Consider the following 15,446-nt stretch of genomic DNA (forward strand, 5'->3'; position numbering starts at 1 on the left):
GAAGAGTTACAAAAGTAAGATGATTTTAATACCAAATGTGTAAGATTTTCATCTGTCTCCATCGTAACTTTGCATCCCAACAGCGCTCCCTAGTGTTTGTGGCCTTGTACTGGTTACTAATATTTTGAGGTATAAATTAAGCAAAGTTTGATACATCTCTGGTATGGAGCACTTGGGAGATATTCACATGGTTCACATGTTCACTTACGGTATCAGCCCATTGCCCACACACTTTGCCTCTCTGCACAATAGAAACATAGAATCCTTATGCAAATTTTGGCTATACCAGCCATGATGGAACTGTCCTCTTACCCTCTGGAAAAAAAAAAAAAAAAGAAAAGAAAAACAAGCTGGAGGAAAGTCTGACTCCTTTTTTTATTTTCTTGTCACATTAAGAAACGATCAAGGTTTATACAAATAAATATTATGTGATTTATGGACGCTTTTGAAGTACCTATTAGTCTTTTGATCTTTAAAATTTATTTCATTCATTTATTTTGAGACGGAGTTTTGCTCTTGTTGCACAGGCTGCAGTGCAGTGGTGTGGTCTAGGCTCACTGCAACCTCTGCCTCCCGGGTTCAAGTGATTCTCCTGCCTCTGCTTCCCTATAGCTGGGATTAAGGTGCCTGCCACTATGCTCAGTTAACTTTTGAATTTTTAGTAAAGACGGGGTTTTACCATGTTGGCCAGGCTGGTTTCAAACTACTGACCCCAGGTGATCCATCTGCCTCGGCCTCCCGAAGTGCTGGGATTACAGGCGTGAGCCACCGCACCTGACCTGATTTTTAAAATTTAAAAATTATTGTAATTTATTTTCTCATTCCAATTAAAAAGGGCATAAGGTCAGTCAAGTCTAGTTGGAGGCTAATATACACACAGGAATTTATGTAACCCACCAGGAATATATTCTAATCTAAAATGTCTAAACCGTTTTAAGCATGGAGTAGAGAAACGATTTACACATACTTCCCTGGGGTTTACTTCTTTATAAATGATTTATTATCCAGATCAAAGCACTAGACCCCAAGAGTAACAAAATTATTAATTATGTTCACGGATTATAGCAGTAAATATTAAGATAAAAGTGAATATTCTGTTTAAAATATACATTCCATAATGTTTTCATTTAACAAAACTGAATTCCCTAATTTTATTATATAATTTGATTGTTTTTCAATTCGATTATTTAAGATGAAAGAATAAACTCATAATATATTTTCTTTATGTCTTTAGCCCAATCTCTTAAAATAGCAATTAAAATTTCATAATTGTTCTATTTCTTCTCTTTTAAAAATGTCCTTAATAATGCTAGAAATGAACATACAAATGTAAAGTCTCTTAAGAATTAGCTTTCCCTTTTGTTATAAATTTCTGTGTCAAATAGAGTAAAAGCCTTTCCATTTTTTCCCCCTGAAAGCTGATTTAAATTTCTAGAAAGAATGCTCTCTTCCTTGTGACTTCTCACATTGACTTGGGACTTTTCCCCAAGGCAGGATCTTTCTCTACAGGGAAATCTCACAGAATTTTTTCTAATCAGAAACTCTGTGAGTTGAGTTTCCTTCTGTGAGAGGAAAAGTGATATGGGATACTCCAGGGAAATACTAGTTCTAAGGTTTTCTTTTCTTTTTTTTTTTTTTTTTCTTTTAAAGAGAATCAATTCCTTCAAGGAAGTTTCAAAATGGAAGTGTTCCTATTAATAAATAAATAGCACAAAATGAAAAGGAGAATTAGTGATGATATAGGCAGTTTGATCATCAGAGACGTGAATGATTATTCTGACTTGTATATTATCAATTTGTTTCCGTCTATAAACTAGATAGTTACAGATTATACTTGCTTTGTTCTGTATACATTCAGCCTTGACCAATTTAAAATGGAAACTTCCCAATAAATTTGAATACCCTCATAAAGCTAAAGTATCCACAAAAATATATTTAATTCTTACCAGAAATATATATGCTAAGATGTACTGTAAGTGATGACTAAATTATTTTAGCCATTAAACTTTCTGCATGCCAGCGTTACATGTAAATTTTAGCTATGCTGAGAAAACAATCTTCAAAGAAGTATTCTGAAAAAATATGTATTAGTCAATACTTGTGTCATTTAAACAGCATTTTGTATATTTCTTATTGAAGTATTTTGTATATTTGAATATAGAATTATTTTTGGAAAATATATCAAGTTCCTATACATGGTTTAGAAAGGATTTTAAAGCCTGGGTGCAGTGGCCATGCCTGTAATCCCAGCACTTTGGGATGCCGAGGCAGGTAGTTCCCTATGGGTGTTTTTTTAGTAATGACAAAAATCTAAAACCCTTAATATTCAATTTCCTATCATGTAATTGAATGTAATTGAATCTGTATTTTCAGTGGGCCATACTATAGGTTAATTCTTATATATGTTCATGTTTAAATTTCATATATATTATGTACTTTTTGTATAGGAATTTTAGGTTCTCTGTATTCAATTAATCAAAAGAATAATTTATACCTTTTCTTCAGATTTGTTTAGTGTTAGTCAACTACCTCTTTCCTCTTGCTATAATTCCCCAGTTAATAACAATTACTGTGTATTTCTTCACAACTTTTTCCATGTTTATGCAGTTAAACAACACATCCAATTATATAGATTTCTTTGTGCATTACCAATAAAAGAAAATATCATAATATATTCATTTAAATGTATATGTATGTTCAGGATTTTGCTTCAACATCTCCAAATAACATTACACTGTGAATACCCATGTTGTAGTAGATAGTAACTACAAATGCAACCCATTTTATGCAATATTTGCACAACATTCTAAAACCTATTCAAATATTCTAGTAATGCTAAATATTAAAGTGGTTTCCAACATAGCCCAAATACAAAATTATGATAATAAACGTAGTTTTGCATATAGCCTAGATAACAGTGTTTTGAATTTCATTGGTTTGATTACTGAAAGAGGAAATGTTCAATTCGGGAATTGTTTTCATTTATACAGGTATTAACAGATTATGCTCTCAAAAGACTGTAGGAATTCAGAATTCCTACAGAAACAAAGAGTGCATTCACCCTTAATGTCTATGGGAATCCTGATGAAGTATTTTCATTCTTTTTAATTTTACTTAGTCTAATATGAAAAGAGTATATCATTTATCAATTAATTTGCATTTTCTTTCCTTCCAGTAATGATTTATTGATCTGTGTACCATTCATAAATTGCATTCAATTTTCTACCAATCTTTAATATTTTATTGGACATTTGTAAGAATTATTGGTATAAGACATATGATCTACTGTCTGTCATATATGCTACAAATATTTTCCCTGGCTTTTATTGTCTTAACAATGCTTAGTTAAAAAATAAATTAAAGCACACATTATGCAATATATCTTTTATCCAATTAGGACTTATGTCATGAAATATAACTATCTTTTATTGCATAGATTCTTTCTTTCTGATTTTGCCTTGAACTTTCATTCTATATTAAAAAACTTAAATTAAGTGTTATAGTTTTATCGTTCCACACTTGTGGTGATTTTTTTTTTTTTTTAGCAGCTCTTATTTTATCAATAAATTTAAATGCCATGTTTCCTTCATTAACTTACAGTACATATTTGATATATATGTGATTTTTCAAACTCCTTATAGACTTACATAAAAGTCTGATGTCTATATTTATGTGTGTATATATTTCTGTGCTAGTACTCTACAAACTACTCTACATAGAGCTTATTGCTAAAGTACAAGATACATATTTTTAATTTCTACTGCTGACCATATTATTTATAATTTTAGTAGCTATAAGCTACTGATTTTGTGGACTTTTTCTTGTTTCAAGTAGTCTTACCAAATTCTATTGTATATTATAGCACTGCTTATGTAAAATATGTTATATATAAATAAATATAAACATACGATATTTAAAAATAAATACATACATATTTCAAATACTAATATATATATACATCTAGTACCATGCCTTGTCTAGGTATTCAATTGTATAGTATACAGTATAAATAAGTTTTGCTATTTTATTTCAAAGTTTATAAGAATATTCATTTGTCTTCTTATTAAAAAATTGAAAGATAATAGTGACAGAGGCCTTTCCTGCTTTCTTTCCTGATTTTAAAAGCATGAATTAATAGCATTACACTTTACAAAACATAAATATAAATTAATACTGTTTTTCCTAAAAAATTGAATTTGTCTCATAATCATAGCCTTTATGTCCTTCCATTTTGATAATCCACAAGTGATGCTATAGGTTGCTTAAATCATTGTTTTAAATCTTTGGAGACTTGCTATGTTAAATTACTTTTATATATTCACAGAAGTTTTATTGCTTTTTCCTCATTTTGTTATTTCCAGAAGTCTTTGTAAAATAATACTAGAAATGTAATGCTATTTTTCCAAAAAAAAAAAAGTGATGTAACATTAACAGTAGAAAGCTGATTATTACTGCTCCCCAAACAAAAGCATTGTAACATTAAAATTTTGACTCTTCTATTTTGTATTTCTAAAGTATTATAGGAATGGTGACTATTGCTGAAATAGTAAAAATAAAACTGAAGTCGGTGAAACACATAAGCATATCTAGTTACTGGCAAAAATATTGATAAAGTGTTTCTCTAAAAATAATAGATGCAAAAATTAGCCAAGGAAAGCATATATTTAATAGAATCAATTTAAAAGAATCAATAATAATCTCAATGGTATTTTTACTTATCACTAATAATATTAGTTTTTATTACTAACAAAACTTGTATTTAGATGAATACCATAGTTGATAAATTTATAGTGATAAAAACTGATCCTAATAAGTCACAAAATTAAATAGAAAAACATGAAAGACAAATGACATTATCTGGGGACTTTTACCTAGAATGAATATAAGTGTGTTCTTTACAGTCAATTTTTTCATTTATTAATGAAAATTGATATAATTCTAATTAAGATGTTTTGCTTTTCTAGACATGAAATTAAGCCTTCATCAAGATGAAAATGGTGGTGATCATAATATATGGAATATGTAGATTTTCTGTGAAGTTAGGCTTATTTTTTTTTTTTTTTTTTTTTTTTTTTGCTAAGGTAGTTTTACACCCTTGTCAACCACTTATTTCCCTTCTAATATCTACCTATTCTTAGTTATAAACAGAATCACATTATCTTAAAACTTTCCAAGTGATAGGTCATATATTATTATGAAGCTCTCTCCTTTTGGGGAAAATATATTTAGAAAAGTAAGCACATTACCAGTTATGTTACATTTTGTAAACTGCTTTTAGAGTTGCTAGTTAAGATTGGGCAAAGTGGCTCATGCCTGTAATCCCAGCACTTTGGGAGGCCGAGACAGGCATATCACGAGGTCAGGAGTTCGAGACCAGCCTGGCCAACAGGTTGAAACCCCATCTCTACTAAAAATACAAAAATTAGCCAGTAATCCCAGCTACATAGAAGGCTGAAGCAGGAGAACTGCTTGCACCCAGGAGGCGGAGGTTGCAGTGAGCCAAGATCGTGACACGGCATTCCAGCCTGGATGACAGGGCAAAACTCTGTCTTGGGAAAAAAAAAAAAAAAGTTGCTAGTTACTTTTCAAAAGATATATCACTTTAACGACTTCATATATATATATATGTGTATGTATGTGTGTGTGTATATATATGTATATAATCTATCTATCTAGCCATCCAACTATCACCCTATCTAGAGAGACAGAGAATATGGTATTAAAAGGAAAATTTACAACAAATTAAATTTAGCAGCAATTTTTAAAATTTGACTTTTATTCTAAGTTCAAGGGTACATGTGCAAGTTTTTTACATAGGTAAACTTGTGTCGTGGAGGCTTGTTGTACATATTATTTCATCACCCATGTATTAAGCTGAGTACCTATTAGTTATTTATACTGATCCTCTCCTTCCTCCCACCCTGAACCCTCCAATAGGCCCCAGTGTGTGTTGTCCCTCTCTATGTGTCCATGTGTTCCCATCATTTAGCTCCCACTTAGAAGTGAGAAGCTGTGATTTTCTGTTCCTTTAGTTCAGAAGTGAGAAGATGTGATTTTCTGTTCCTTTAGTTTAGAAGTGAGAAGATGTGATTTTCTGTTCTGTTAGCTTGCTAAAGATAATGGCCTCCAGCTCCATCCATGTCCCTGCAAAAGACATGATTCCATTAATTTTTATGGCTGCATAGTATTCAATGGTGCATATGTACCACATTTTCCTTGTTCAGTCTACCACTGATAGGCACTTAGGTTGATTCCATGTCTTCCCTATTGTGATTAGCACTGCGATGAACCTATGTGTGTTCATGTCTTTATAACAGAACTATTCATATTCCTTTGGGTATATACCAACACCAAATAATAGGATTGCTGGGTCAAATGGTATTTCGATTTTAAGGTCTTTGAGGAATTGTCACACTGTCTTCCACAATGTTTGAAGCTAATTTACACTCCCACTTACAGTGTATAAATATTCCTTTCTCTTCACAACTTCACCAGCATCTGTTGTTTCTTGACTTTAATAATCGTCATTCTGACTGGCATGAGATGGTATTTCACTGTGGTTTGATGTGAATTTCTCTAATAATCAGTGATGTGGAGCTTTTTTTCATATGTTTCTCGGCTGCGTGAATGTCTTCTTTTGAGAAGTGTCCGTTCATGTCCTTTGACTGCTTTTAAATGGGGTTGCTTTTTTTTTCCTCATAAATTTGTTTAAGTTCCTTATAAATGCTGGATATTAGACCTTTGTCAAATGCATAGTTTGGAAAATTTTTTTCTCATTATATATTGTCTGTTCACTCTGCTGATAGCTTCCTTTGCAGTGTAGAAGCTCTTTAGTTTAATTAGATCCCATTTGTCAATCTGCTTTTGTTGCAATTGCTTTCGGCATCTTTGTCATAAATCTTTGCTCATTCCTATATCGAGAATGGTATTGTCTAGGCTCTCTTCTTATAGTTTTGGGTTTTACATGTAAGTCTTTAATCCATCTTGAGTTGATTTTTGTATATGGTGTAAGGAAGGGGTCCAGCTTCAATCTTCTGCCTGTGGTGAACCAGTTATCTCAGCACCAGTAATTTAATAGAAAATCACTTTTCCATTGCTTGTTTGGTGAAATTATTCTGGGTTCTCTACTCTATTCCATTGGTCTACATATCTGTTTTTGTACCAGTAACTTGCTGTTTTGGTTATTGTAGCCCCATAGCATAGTTTGAAGTCAGGTAGCATGCTGCCTCCAACTTCATTATTTTTGCTTAGGATTGCCATGGCTATTCATGCTCTTTTTGGTTACAAATGAATTTATTTTTTTCTCATTCTGTGAAGAATGTCAATGGTAGTTTAATAGGAACAGCATCAAATCTATAAACTGCTTTTGGCAGTATGGCCATTTTAACAATATTGATTCTTCTTATCCGTGAGCATGGAATGTTTTTCCATTTGTTTGTGACATCTATGACTTCTTTGAGCAGTGTTTTGTCATTCTCCTGTAGAGATCCTTCACCTCCCTCATTAGCTGTATTCCTGGTTATTATATTGGTTTTTGTGGCAATTGTGAATGAGATAGTGTTCCTGATTTGGTTGGTAAGCTATTTATTACTAAGTCAGTTTTAGAGCATGTTATTGCTCTTGGCTTGACTGTTGTTTGTGTATAGGAATGTTATTGATTTTTGAACACTGGCTTTCGTATCCCAAAATTTTGTTCAAGTTGTTTATCTGCTGAAGGAGCTTTTGGGCTGAGACTATGGGGTTTTGTATATATAGAATTATGTCATCTGCAAAAAGGAATAATTTGACTTTCTCTTATCCTATTTGGATGTCCTTTATTTCTTTATTTTGCCCAAGTGCCCTGGCCAGAACTTCCAATACTATGTTGAATAGGAGTAATGAGAGAGGGCATCCTTATCTTGTGCTGGTTTTCAAGGGAAATGCTTCCAGCTTTTACCTATTCAGTATAATTTTGGTTGGATGTTTGTCATAGTTTGCTTGTATCGTTTTGATATTTGTTCCTTAAATACCTAGTTTATTGAAACTTTTTTTTTTTTTGGACGAAGTCTTGCTCTGTTGCCCAGGCTGGAGTACAGTGGTACGATCTGGGCTCACTGCAAGCTCCACCTCCCAGGTTCACACCATTCTCCTGACTCAGTCTCCCCAGCAGCTGGGACTACAGGTGCACATCGTCTCTCCTGGCTAATTTTTTGTATTTTTAGTAGAGACCAGATTTCACCATATTAGCCAGGAGGGTCTCGATCTCCTGACCTTGTGATCCACCCGCCTCAGCCTCCCGAAGTGCTGGGATTATAGGAGTGAACCACTGCACCCAGCTGTTTATTGAATGTTTCTAACATGGAGTGCTGAATTTTGTCAAAAACCTTTTTTGTATCTATTGAGATGATCATGTAGTTTGGGGCTTTGGTTTTGTTTAACATGATGAATCACATTTATTGATTTGGGTATATTAAACCACAATGGCATCCCAGGGATAAAGCCTACTTGATCATGGTGGATAATCTTTTAGATGTGCTGCTGGATTCGGTTTGCCAGTATTTTGTTGAGGATTTTTGCATGGTTTGCAAGAGCAAACAAATCCCAGAGCTAGTAGGAGACAGGAAATAACCAAAAGCAGAGCTGAACTGAATGAGACTGAGCACAAAAAGCCATTCAAAAGATCCAAGAGCTGTCTTTTGTTGTAAAATATATATATCTACACATATATATATGTGTAAAATATATAGACCACTATTTAGAATAATAAAGAAGAAAAGAGAGAAGATTCAAATAAACACAATCAAAAACGACAACGGGGATATTACCACTGACCCCACAGAAATACAACCAACCATCAGAGAATATTATGAACACCTATGCACCTGAACTAGAAAATCTAAAATAAATGGATAAATTCTTGGACACATACAATAAATACACCCTCCCAAGACAGAACCAGGAGGAAATTCAGTCTCTGAACAGACCAATAACACACTCTAAACCTGAGTTAGTAATAAATAGCCTACCAACCGAAAAAAAAAAAAAAAAAAAAAAAAAAAAAGCTCAAGACCAGATGGATTCACAGCTAAATTCTACCAGATGTACCACCAAGAAGAACTGGTACCATTCCTGCTAAAACTATTCCAAAAAATTCAGGAGGAGGGACTTCTCCCTAACTCATTTTATAAAGCTAGTTACTTTTAGTAAGGGAAGAATAAATATTCTCTGAGAAACATCTTCAGGAGTATACCAACACAGTTAGGTTCGTTCTTTTTTTGTTGTTGTTTTGTTTTGTTTGTTTTATTTTGTTTTGAGACTAGGTTTAGCTCTGTCATCCAGGCTGGAGTGCAGTGGTGCAATCGTGACTCACTGCAGCCTTGAACTCCTAGGCTCAGCCTTCCTAGTAGCTGAGCCTTCTTCAGCTTTCCTAGTAGCTGAGAGTACAGAAGCATGCCACTATGCCCTTTTAATGTTTTCAGAGATTTGACATTGCTAACATCGGTCATGTTACCTAGAATTTGTCCATGTACCTATGACATATTCCACAGCTTGATTTTCAAACTTCATATCTTAAAACTATTCTGTGCATGCAAGCTTTCCCAGTATTATTCCCTTTATAACACCTTTGCTCCAGAAATAACAGATTTCACTGCTTCTTAAATAGGGCCTGCTTCTCCCTACCTCTATACCATTTCTTTCACCTAAGTGCTCTTTGCTTTCACCTCCTCCTTAAAAAATGTTTCCCTTTTCTTCAGGTTTAGCTCAAGCTCCATCTTCTCCAAGAAAATGAACTAAACAAACTAACATAAAACGTTTTCCTATAATGTGTTATTTGTGTTTATGGCTTATTAGCTCTTAATATATTTTAGCACCTTGATAGCCTCAGCTGTATCTCAGATGTCTTTATATTCATTAATTTATCTAAAATAATGTCTTATAGAATAAGCCAAATGGGGAGGAAATGATTGCATGCATAAATGATGCTAACTGAACTGATGGCAATCACATGCAGAGGAAAGTGCCATCAGCAGAGAAAGGAAAGTTTTCTTCCTATTATAGAGCCTGGCTGCAGAGTTCATTATTGCCCATTCTGGAGGGTAGATGTATATTTGCTGTATTTAATTTTAGCACTTGCTTTTCTCCTGTTTTCACTGGATACTCAGAGAAGTGGATCATAGGTTTATTTATAGTAATGGCTATGCCATCCCTAGGCAGAATGTTTTATGATTTTCAAAGTGCTTTTTACATATATTACAATTTTGGATCCTCATAACAATCTTGTGAATTAGGGACAGCAGCAGTTTCTGGTCCATTTTTATCAGGCATTATAAGAAACAACTTTAGTCACAAGTTCAATATAACCATTCATTCAAATAGACTACATATTGAAAAGACTCCTTTATCTTTTCATTTTAAAAGATGCTTTCTGTGGCTTCAATTACAAACCAAAATATGCTTTTTAAAAAACTTGCATAAATATGCACTAACTTAGAATTCTCTATTCATTTTTTTAGCACAAGAGTAGCAAAAGGTCTAGACAAATTAGAGATCCAAGAAGTATAAATCAGGGAATAAATAATGTCAGCATTGATAAATGAAGGGGAGAGCAAATAAATGTCGTTGTGCAGCTTGACTGAACAACTTCAAACAATATTTGTAAGGTCAGGGAATTATTGTTTAGAATGTACTTGAGAATACAAAAACATAATAAAACTGATTCTTCATCTTCTGGATTCTTGGCTAATGAATTTTAAATCTGCAGATGTAGATCTCAGATATTCCTGTGCATGTTAGCTCTATCTCCTAAAGAAACACAAGATGAGCAGGTATATTGATACTTTAAAATGGTGCTTCTTTTACCTTTCCAGAATACCGTTTAGAACATAGTAATGGCATAAGGTCCCAAATATGTGTTAACATGGATGGGCAATTCTTTATTGAAACAGAGCACAGACCCCGTTCCAATGGAAATATGTGAAGGCATATTTCTTTCTTCTAAAGCAACAGCAAACGTGCTGATGCGTTTTATTGGGGCCTAAAGGGTAATGTGTTAGGAAAGGATAAATGTAGATAAATTCATGATGCACAATTGCAACTTTCAACCGATTGTGTGATTTTACTTAGAATGTTAATGGTTAAAAAGGAAACCTTGGTTTATTTTTTCTATTTTCTTTATCCCAAGGCATTTTACAGTGGTATCATATCACCTTCTCTGCTGAGATCTCCAGAAACTTACTAGATATGATAACTGTTGTATGCCTTTAATTTAAGTTCATATTATTTCCCCTGGGAAATTTTAGAAATGCTGGGGGAGAATGTTTGGAAATGGATTAAAAAAAATCTGGTAGAAGGAAACCCATAGAAGGAAAAAACAAATGACTTCTTATATCTTTACCTTTTTTGATTCTTAAAATTCAATAATAACCTTGTTTATATTCACTCTCAGAACACAATAATAGGAAACTTTTTGACCTTACATTAGCTAGGGTTGAAATTTTAAAAATCTCTCCTTGAAACTTTGTTTTCACTTTTCTATTTTATTGAAACATTCAGGAGCACAGTTTCTTACTCAAGAGTAGGAGGTTCAAAATTTCTCTTTTGTTTTTTATTTGTTTCTTCAGAAATAAGTGAATTAATGAACATTAATCATAAATTCTCTGTAAGAGATTTGTGTATAAACAACTGTCATTTTTAAATGACTATATATCAATTTAAAAATATTTTAAATAAAATTAGAATTTTACTCTTCAAAATATGAGAAATATTCTATCACCTTCCAATTAATTATTTTCTTTTTTTATTCTTATGGTAAGCCAACATATGTCATGAATGATCTTTAAGATTTTTACACCACTTGTTAAAGGCATTATCTAGTATAATGCCTAATGAGGTTTTCTATATAATGCAGGTAGTGTTTCTTCGATGTTTTATTATTACTATTATTATTATTATTACTATTATTGAGACAGAGTCTCGCTCTATTGCCAGGCTGGAGTGCAGTGGCGTGATCTCGGCTCACTACAACCTCCCCCTCCCAGTTCATGTGATTCTCCTGCCTCAGCCTCCTGAATAGCTGGGACTACAGGCACGCACCACCACACCCAGCTAATTTTTGTATTTTTAGTAGAGACGGGGCTTCATCATGTTGGCCAGGATGGTCTCCATCTCTTGACCTCGTGATCTGCCTACCTTGGCCTCTCAAAGTACTGGGACTATAGGAGTGAGCCACCGCGCCAGGCCTAATGCTTATTATTTATCATGCTTTCCACTCACCAATTTATACAAATTTGCATGTATAAATTTTCATAACCACTGTATGATGTAGGTTCTCTTCTTATTCTCAAGTTAGAATTAAGAAAACCAACAGATAGAGGTTTAAAACCTTGCTTCAGAACCAGAATTTAACTCCAAACAGTTAGGAAAGGATAAATGTAGATAAATTCATGATGCACAATTGCAACTTTCAATAGATTGTGTGATTTTAATTAGAATGTTAATGGTTAAAAAGACCCTAATCTCAACCACTGCTGTGCTGCTGATGCTGGGTAATGCTACATGTTATAAATTACATTTTTACACTATTCATGTACATGTCTTAAATGCAAATATTGTACTTTGTGTCAAAGGTTTAAATATTAAGATATGTAGCTAGACATAACAGAAGTTTTTATTGTTTTAGAAATTTTTTCTCTATTTTTTTTCCCTTCAATTTCAATAAGGCAAGAGATTTAGCTTGTACTATTTACCTCCGTATCTTTCAATTCTTTATGTTTCTTCCATCTGCTTGCCTTTTCCTTTTTTTGTTTCATATCTCAGAAAAACTGTAAATTGAAAGGTTGGGCTAGGAGTCTGGATGTTAGGGAGTGTGATCAGATTTGGGAGTAATCATACCATCGTCCTTATGTGCACGCACTCTTAATTTATGCTCTAGATGAGGTTATTCCAATATTCTTGATCCTGTATTCAAGCGAAGGTGTTATATAATTTCAGAGGTAGAAAAGTAATTAACTAGTTCTTATAGAGAATGGAATTCTGAGCAGTTCTTCAGAAAGAACAGATTCTTTTTTTTTTTTCTAAGCAGTAGAATGCTGAGACAGAGCTTTACAAACTTCTGGGGTATCCTTAGTGGAATCCCCTTGAATATCCTCATAAGAAACCTAGATCACATACCCATTCCACCTTCCACCTAAGATTTTGCTCATAGTACTTCTATCCCTGGGACATGGCACCAAAGAGGAGCTCTGGAACCTCTGCATACACTAGATATGGGATTAAGCTAGTTTATTCTCATTTAGACTTGTTCTCTAGATGTTGAATTTCATTTAGGAGCCATTACCTCTGTGTGCTTTCTGTCAAAAGAGACCAGAGTGCTTTCTTTCAACCATCTTGCCAGGCTACTTTTCCCTGTCAATACGGCATACTTTTGGTGTCTAATAATGCGTGACAAAAAGAAAGTGATGGCTTTACTATTCTTTTTAGAATCTAACACAGTGCTTAACATACAACAGATGCTCACTAACTTTGGTAAGTAAAATAAATATCACGCAGAATGAAAAACAATTTTTGGAAAAGATTAAGATTTTGTTTTTGTTGTTATTCTTGCTGTTGTTGTTGGGATCAAGGTCTCACTTTGTCACTCAGGTTGGAGTGCAGTGGCATGATGGCATGACCATGGCTCACAGCAGCCTCAGTCTTCTGGGCTCAGGCAAACCTCCCACCTCAGTCTCATCTGTAACTGAGACTACAGGTTCATGCCAGCAAAAATTAAGACACATGGCAAAATGAAATATTTACTTTACCTTTTGTCTCTTGGAGGACACAGTTATCATATTTCCTCAAGAAAACTGTTGTTCTACAGATTATTTTAAAAATATACTTGAATCCTTTAAAAGGTAATGTGGAGAAACTTTAGTGTGCACAACTGCCTGCATTTAGAAAAAATGTCATTGATGTATTGGAGTATATGCAGATTAGCCTACATGATTTTCATCTGAAAAGAATAAACATTGTGTAATGTAATAACTCTACATCTTTGATAAATATTGAAATAAAACTGTTATTAAACTCTCTAGGGCATTTGTAGTTTTACCAGAAGGGTGTGACATCTTGATTATACTTGTCAGGGTCCTCAGACTTCAACAATCTATATCTAACAAAAGTTGAAAAGCCATTTTCTTGGAATGGATTTTTTAAGAAAAGTTTGGAAATTACTGTACCTCATGCCATAAAGCATACATAAATACTGAAATGTCTAAATAAATATTAAAATGTTAAATATTAAAATTAAAAGAAAGCTCAGGCCGGGCGCAGTGGCTCAAGCCTGTAATCCCAGCACTTTGGGAGGCCGAGACGGGCGGATCACGAGGTCAGGAGATCGAGACCATCCTGGCTAACACGGTGAAACCCCGTCTCTACTACAAAATACAAAAAAACTAGCCGGGCGAGGTGGCGGGCGCCTGTAGTCCCAGCTACTCGGGAGGCTGAGGCAGGAGAATGGCGTGAACCCGGGAGGCGGAGCTTGCAGTGAGCTGAGATCCGGCCACTGTACTCCAGCCTGGGCGACAGAGCGAGACTCCGTCTCAAAAAAAAAAAAAAAAAAAAAAAAAAAAAGCTCAGACTGTTCTGTCATGAGTGAATAGTACCTCTGCATTAAGGAATGTTGATAAACTTTATTAGGAGATATTTCAGGGGCCTCTCTTTACTGAATCAGATCTGGATTCTCTTCTATGAATGTCAAATCTATCTTGTCCAGCACTGCTTGTATTAGATTGCCACCTTTTTACTTGAGGGACTTGTATCTGTTTAACTTGCTTCCTCCTGTCTGCACAATGTTGGCTGATAACATTATGGCTGAGTTTCATGAATTTTGGTTCATGCTACAATATTCCATCTCCATGATATCACAGCCTTAACATTTGATTTTGTCTTGATTTCAAAAACTCTCTGGAATATTTACTCTCATGGGCTTCAGTAGTAATATTATAAGCCTGTTTGGTTAAAAAAAATTTTTAAAAAAAGGATACTTTCTGCCTTAAATACAAACTAGAAATGGATTTACCATTATTAACCTTTTTTTCAATCTAATGATTTAATAAGAATAAGCTTCCTTGCAAAGAGTAGCTCAGAACTATGGTAATGGTGGCACTATAATGTTGCTTTGTATACAATATTACATAAATGACACTGGCTTCCCCTCATTTGACATTTTTACATGACATCAAGATTACGTGAAATATAAAAATGTCTTTAAATTGTGTATTTTCATAAGTAATGTTGTCACAAGATCCTTGCAGTGTTGCTAATCCAGATGGAAATATCTGTGGCCAGTGGCACCTTTGCCTGTGTTTTGCTCGGGTCTGCTGAGCTCGTTTCACCCACTCGACCTGGCAGGTAGAACTTAGCTCACACTACCAGCTTGGTAGTGTGGGATCTGGCCACTGTGCACAGCCAGGCATGCCATTTATGGC

The sequence above is a fragment of the Macaca fascicularis genome, chromosome 5 (assembly GCF_037993035.2).
Source record: "Macaca fascicularis isolate 582-1 chromosome 5, T2T-MFA8v1.1".
In the NCBI taxonomy this organism is placed as follows: Eukaryota; Metazoa; Chordata; class Mammalia; order Primates; family Cercopithecidae; genus Macaca; species Macaca fascicularis.